Genomic DNA, 7,242 nt, shown 5'->3' with positions numbered 1-7,242 from the left:
AAAGAGTTTTTACTCATAGTTTAGAGATAGGCCTTAAAAACTTTACTGCTGCTCAACTTAATTTTTAAAATAACTAATATATTGGCAAATTTTACTTGGGAAATTTGCTTATCAGTTGAATACTAGATAAAGTTAGGGAATTGCCACTAATTTCATTATGATACTAATGGTATGCTGATTATAAGGAATAGCCTTTTTATAATAACAGAAGTACTAGCTAGCATAACAATCTGTTTATTTTCTTATGGTTGTTTTTAAATACCAATGTAAATCAGTGAGATTTTAATATGGTCAGTATCTAGGTTCTCATATTTTTTACTTAAACCTCTCCTGCTTATTTGGGTTTGGTTATTAGATGAGTTATAGATGTTAGAAAAATGTGAAAGCACACATCTGCTTTATAAATTGTCAAACAAAATGATTCGTTGTCAGAGTGAATGATAGATAGGGGAAACTACTGGTTTGAGACCAGCCTTGGGGAAAAATAACTGAGACCTTAATTTCATAAATACAAGCCAGGAAAGTGACACATGTCTATAACCCTAACTGTACTGGGGGTTCATATGGAGAGGATCAAGGACTTGGGCAAAGGTATGAGACTGTCTGAAAAATAATGAAAATGTGTCCCAAGTGGTAATAAGTACTCCATCCTGAGTTCAAATTAGGGTATGAAATGTGATTAATTATACAATGCGATTTAACACTATGTTGAAATGATATTCATTTAAAATTGATCTTTTTCTCCTGAAATTTCAAATTCTTTGTGGTTCACAGTAGACACAATGAATTAGTTTATTATTTTATGTAACTATTTTAGGTCCAGAAATATGTCTGGATAGATTACATCGGATCAGCTCCACTAGAAATTATTTGACTTTCCTGTGTGACAGATTCCTAATTCCTAATGGTTTTTGCCTGAAATAAAATCTCTTGTAAAGCTCCTACCTTCAGTAATGCTTTTACTTCATATTTCTTGAAAAAACATTTTCAACAACAGAAATATTTCAAAAGCTACCATGTGGAAAAGAAAGAAAACTATGACCTACCTAAAACAACATAAAAGTTTACAACTTCCAGAACAAAAATGTAAAGCAAATCACAGTGATACATGGAGGAAAGTTAACAGTGGAAACATTCCAAAAAAATAGTGGGGCAATATTTTATCCAGCTTTTGTTTTGTATGGGGATTAATATGGCTTTAATGTGGTTGGAGAAAATGATGTTAGTCATCAGAAAAAATAGTAAAAAACGAATCGAGGAGAAAATGTTTCCCTGTGGGGTGAAGTTTTTATTTTCAAGAATTCAAAGAGGTGACATTTTCCTTGAAGCAATTTCGAGAAATGCATTGGTGATTTAACATATTAATTAATTGACATTCTGAAATGAATTTGTAAGCGTCAGATGTTACAGAGTAATTGACTGTAAGAAATGACATGTTTTCCAAATGGAAGTCCACAATTTATGGGGATAGCCATCTCTAGGTGCATTGCATGCTGGGAGAAGATCTTGCAAGCTCTTGGGATCAATACTGCATTACTGGAAACAAAGGAGCCCCGGCCCAGCTGCAGAACAAGAACCATTCTTCAGGTGGAGAGCAGGCTTGAATAGCGTCTCAAAACACTTTCGGAGGCCGGTTCTCGGCACTGGGTCTCATATTGATTGAATTCCAGCCACTCCACTTCTGTCTAAACCCTCCACAATAATCAGGTACCAGGAAACTACAGCATTAGAGGAAGGCACACAAACAAAATGAAAACTTGAGGTAAATCTCTATAATCCATTCTTAATCCCATATCTGAGGTTGGTCTGAAAATGCAGGGGAGACTGCCCTGAAATCCACGGGCAAGTTAAAGGATGCATTTTGTTTTTGTTTTTGTGTTTTTTTCCTCAATAAAATGTTCGCTGAAATGAATTTAGGAACATGTAGTACAATTAAGATTCAGGCAATCTAATAACATATTCTCAAGGATTTATGAGGTTTCTCTAATTTTATAGCAGACACTGTGTGTGCATATATATATATATATATATATATATGCTGTAGACATATATTATCTATAGAAAGATAGCCTGTGATATCTTTTAACGTCCTGAGCTCTGCCACAGAACAAGCAGTTACTCTCAGGACAAATGAAATAGATGCATATGTATCCATGTTTTTATTTCACACATCTGGAAAAATTTCAAACTATGAAAGCAGTGTTATCTAGTTTTACAGTCTTCCTTCACACAAGGGAACCAATACTCTGTGAAAATGAAGAGTGAATAAAAATATACAACATGAATTATAATCTTTCACAGCATAGATTTAACTCGCTGTCTTCCTCCCTTAAAGAGGCTGTGAATTCCATCCCTCCTTGGATCAGCAGAATGGCTTACCTCGCTGGGCCAGAGTGCCAAAGCAGCTGCTACAAAGTTGGTGAACTTTGTCTGCCCATCATTTGGAGAAAGCAGATGGTACTTTCCTTGTTTTGAAATAAAATTGCACTTGGCATCCCACCCTTACCCATTTAATGTCTTGGAAACACTTACATAATTATGGTTTAGTTAAAGAAGGTCACAAGCCGTGGTGAAGTCCAAGTTTGTTATGGTGGGGGTACCTTAGCACTACCTTATTTGGCATGTGGAGTGTGTATTTGACCATTGCTATGTTATCTTAGGGACGGCTGTGTACAGTGGGTCCTATAAAAACGGACCTTCCTTTCCTAGACGTCCCTTCCCTGTTGCAGTTCTGTTAGCTGGAGCAAAGCACATTAAACAGTCTGGGCAGCTCCAAAGCTCAGGCTTTCCATTACCTTGGAAACACATTTTTTTTTAAAGCTGTGCATTTTGTAAGGATCAAATGTCAGTATTGTAAGTGGCCTAGAAAGTAAACTACTAATACCTATAAATATCAGGTTGCTCTGATTAGTGACTTTGCTGTAATAGTAGATATTTAGTTGAGGATTGATTTTTAACTCTAGGATTGTGAGAGTGAAGGAAAGAGAATGAGTAAAAAGGAAAATTAAATTTTGAGAGGAATTTTATCAATGAATTACTGTTACTCATAAGTTGGATTGTCTGACCTGATGTCATTTCTTAAGAGAAGAGTGTTTCTCAGGCACTTCTCAGTAATACTTTGATGGAATGCTTGCTAGCCAAGCCATTTGCAGGGACATGAAGAATAGCCCTGTTTAAACACACCAAAGTCACATATTGAGGTAATAGAACCTTAAACAAAGGTGGTTTTAATAAAGAATTCTTTTTATACTAGATGTATTTGTTTAGATTTATATTCTGTAGACTCTGATGACAACTCAATAATGATTGCTCCAGACCTCTGTATTAATAAGATTTAATATAGCAAACTTTCCAGAAATGTGTTTTTTGAAATATTATGAGTCAGGAAATATTCCTCTGAAGCTGAATCTCATCAACAGATTTTATGAGTTTGAATTCAAAGAATTATATATAGTTTCAAGGAAAAAAGACCCCCAAAGCAAGCAAATTAGTTAACTAGTTCTTGTGCATGACAGATACGTTAGCTAGAATGCAATACATCTTCTGGGGACCTTTTGAAGTTTGCATTTTTGGAGTTAAGGGTTGTACAAAATCCATTTCTTCCACAGATGTGTGGCATTGTGGCTGCCAGAGTCTTGAGCTGGAATATTAGTTCTTTTAAAATGCATGATAGATTTAAACTTTTTAAGTTCGTCATTTGGTCTCTCAAAAGGGTTGAAAAATTATATGCTGGAGATACCAAGAACTCCATATGTAAGCAGTGATATTGTTAACAATGGGAATGAATTAGCCATGTATTAAAATCCTGTTACAGATGCTTGAGAAAATAAGAGCATGAGGTTAAGATAAGTATTTTATAATTATTTTATTTTGAAGGAAATCTCATATGAATTATGTGGTTATTCTTCTACCCCAGGAAACTTATTATTTACATAATTTATCAATTTACCAAAGTTACAACAATCACTTTAGTTAATCATTATAATTATGTAATAAGTTATCTAACAATATACTTAATTTTTAAAACAATCATTTTCAAAAGGGATATATTATAGTACATGGTAGTTTTGTAAAGTAGACCTTTTACCAATTACTAAAATAATTATGTAAAATCTTCCAGTCCCAGAATATCAGAATACTTCATGTTTATCTGGATGAAGGTATACATGTAAAAATTAGCAATATTTAATGTCAATAGTGCCTTCATTTTTCTACGTGAAATAGGCAAGTGCAAACTAACCCAACACCTGGAAACATAAATCAAAATCAAACACTGGATACAATATTTTATGATTTTTTCATCTTTCTTATCATAAATCCATTTTTTTAATTTATCTGAGAATAATTACATTGTTTCAGGCATCTCTTCAATGTTGAATTACTTGCTAATAAACTCACACCTGTCTTACTACTTTTTAATATAGCCCATTGGTTTTAATTTACAATGATGCTTGAACAATATATAGGATCAAATGTGATTCAAGAGGCCATGTTCAACTGTGGTCACTAATTGATGTCATTGTTCCTTTAACATTATGCAGCAATAAAGCAACTTATCAAAGATCCTTTGCCAAATTTCAGCCAATTGCCTGAACAATCTATATTGATATGGTAAACACAAAACCATATCTCAGCAGTTCACAAGCATATAAAATACAATGGATTAAATTAAGTGAAAATATATACAACAAATATTACTTAGCAGAACTTGAAATAATTGCTGAAAGTACATACTTTGCAATGGAAAAATATATGTAACCTATAGAATTTAGCAACAAAAATTAGTCCCCCCAAAATGGGAGTTTTCTTCATATTGAAGACTGGGTGGCAAATGAATGTTTTCTACCTTCTAAATTGCTCATCTTTATGTGCGAGCATAGGAAATGGTTTGAATCTATGAATGGCACTATAATAGGGATGGACTTCTCAGAAAGTATCATCATTTTTATAGGAAAAGTTCTATAGTAGCACTGAGTAGCAATATAACTCCCAAACCCTATTTCTCTAACGAAAGGCCTCTGGGCAAGTTTCATTCTACTTGATGTATTCTAATTCTGAGCAGAATTTTCCAGCTGAAAACTGTCTTTTATGGCTTGTAGTAAGCCAAGTCGTCTGGCTGTTGTTGACCACCCACTTAAGAATCTGGGATCTGGGAAATATTAACTATTGATCTTGTTTCTTTGTTGTGTTGAACTTAATGTTCTTGTACTCCTATCCGACTACACATGTGTTTGTAAGTCTTTGCATCACAATCGCCAACAGCTCTCCACCAGCTTCTCACTGAGTTTCATCCACATTATCTCATTTATCGCTGCTGGATAAGATTTTTGGTAAAACACCTCACAGAATCACAGTTTTGAGCATATTATCCTAAGTAAAATCCTCTGGCATTTTCAGATTATTAGAGTACATTGTCTTAGTCAATAGTCTGAGCCCTTGGATTATCACAGGCACCTCTCAAATTCCATTCTCTATCTTCCTGTTTATATATATGTCATCATTCCCGTGACATCTCAATGTTCATGGAATAGCTCAATATTTGAATTTATCAACTTGACTGTCTCCGTCAGGAAATCAGTAAGTAGGTTGTACCTGTATTCTCCTTGTGAGATTTTTTTTTTTTGGTAAGAAATCAGTTTTACAGATTTATGAAAGCTGATATGCACACTATCACACTGTCCTGGGAGGAACTCTGTCCTTTTGGAATCTGGTCACTCTAAACTTGGGAAGTCTTTTCCCTGTGAGGAGGAGGACTCCCCCTGGTTACCATCATTACACCACGTGTGTGTGTGTGGGGGGGGGGGTAACTGGGGAACAGAAAGGAGATGCTAGCATCCTCAAGAGTGGTTTCTTGCAGACTGCCTTGGGGGAGAGCACTGGGAACGCCCGGCATGCAGGGAGCTCCTTTCCTCCCATCATGGAGCCGAATTCGACAAAGGCACGCGGCCTTCACGAGGCTCAAGTTTCCACTTCTTATTTCCATTAAGCTCGTTAATATCCATCGTTCCTTTCAGGCACCATTTCCATTTAAGGAAATATGCTTTTCAGACGCATGCTTTCTTAAGGGCGATAAATAAATAAATGAATAGGACAAGGTAGCACATAGCAGACACGCACAATTTAAACACAGCTGCTTGGGAACAGGCTTCTCTTCACCAACAAAGCTGTGTAAGACACAAGAAAATTTTGTGCTTGAAATTTCTTTGGGAATTAGAAAAAAAATATTATTCATTTTTACTACATTTGGGGGAAAGCACCCCCCAAATTTATAAATAAGGCAGACTTGCTGCATGTCTCTAAATGACACCCAGAATTTATTTTATTGCAAAAAAAAAAGCATTTATTTGAATATCCTGACAAAAGGATATTTTTGTTTTGGACCTGCTGGATTACTATTTCTGTAGTTTCATTTTAGCATTCACTGAGAAAGGACTTGCTGCAATGTGTTTCCATAAACACTGCAGACCGATTTCCGTTTTTCCAGAAAATGGTACTGAGCGTTTGTGATCTTGCCTTTATAGGTGCTCCTTGAACTTTTATTGGCTATTATTTTTCTGTTTTCCAATTTGCAGAGGAAATATGCATTCAATTGCCTTCCATTAAAAAGACTATTAGAGGTTATGTACTTCAAGGTGGAATAAATCAATAGAATTTCTCAAGCATTTTTTCCCCAAATTCCATCTTCAGTCAGTGCAAATGCCTCTCATTTCAGAAAAAAAATATGGGATCAGTGAGCATACATACCAACTGTGTTAGGATGTCGTCTCCAAAATCTAGACTATAGGAAATACAACGACAGAACTTGCAGAATTTCCTCAACTAATAAGAGACAGTTAAGATCTATAAATTAGAGTCATGACAACTATTTGCAATGTGTGGGGTTTGATTTTTTTTTTATTGTCATTTGTACAGACTTTGGAAAGTACTACACAGAAGATTTATGTTTTGATGAAGATGGAACAGATGTGCTTTTTCCATGTTCCTCTTCGATGAGCAAGCCAAACACATACAAACCCACAAGTTTATATGGTTATACAAATGTAGGAAGGCAGGCAGTATATACAGACAGAGTGAAACAAACAGAGATGCAATGAGAATGAAAGAATGTAAGCCAGTAGAAGCACTCTATATGCAAGGAATGACTACAAACAGTTTTCTGGGTTTCCTTTTTGTTCTTGCATTATATACTTAATTATGGGGGAAGTCAGGCACATAGAAATACCAGTAGCTATAGACATGTAA

This window comes from Perognathus longimembris, chromosome 3, assembly GCF_023159225.1.
Source record: "Perognathus longimembris pacificus isolate PPM17 chromosome 3, ASM2315922v1, whole genome shotgun sequence".
In the NCBI taxonomy this organism is placed as follows: Eukaryota; Metazoa; Chordata; class Mammalia; order Rodentia; family Heteromyidae; genus Perognathus; species Perognathus longimembris.
This window is presented reverse-complemented; position numbering follows the sequence as displayed.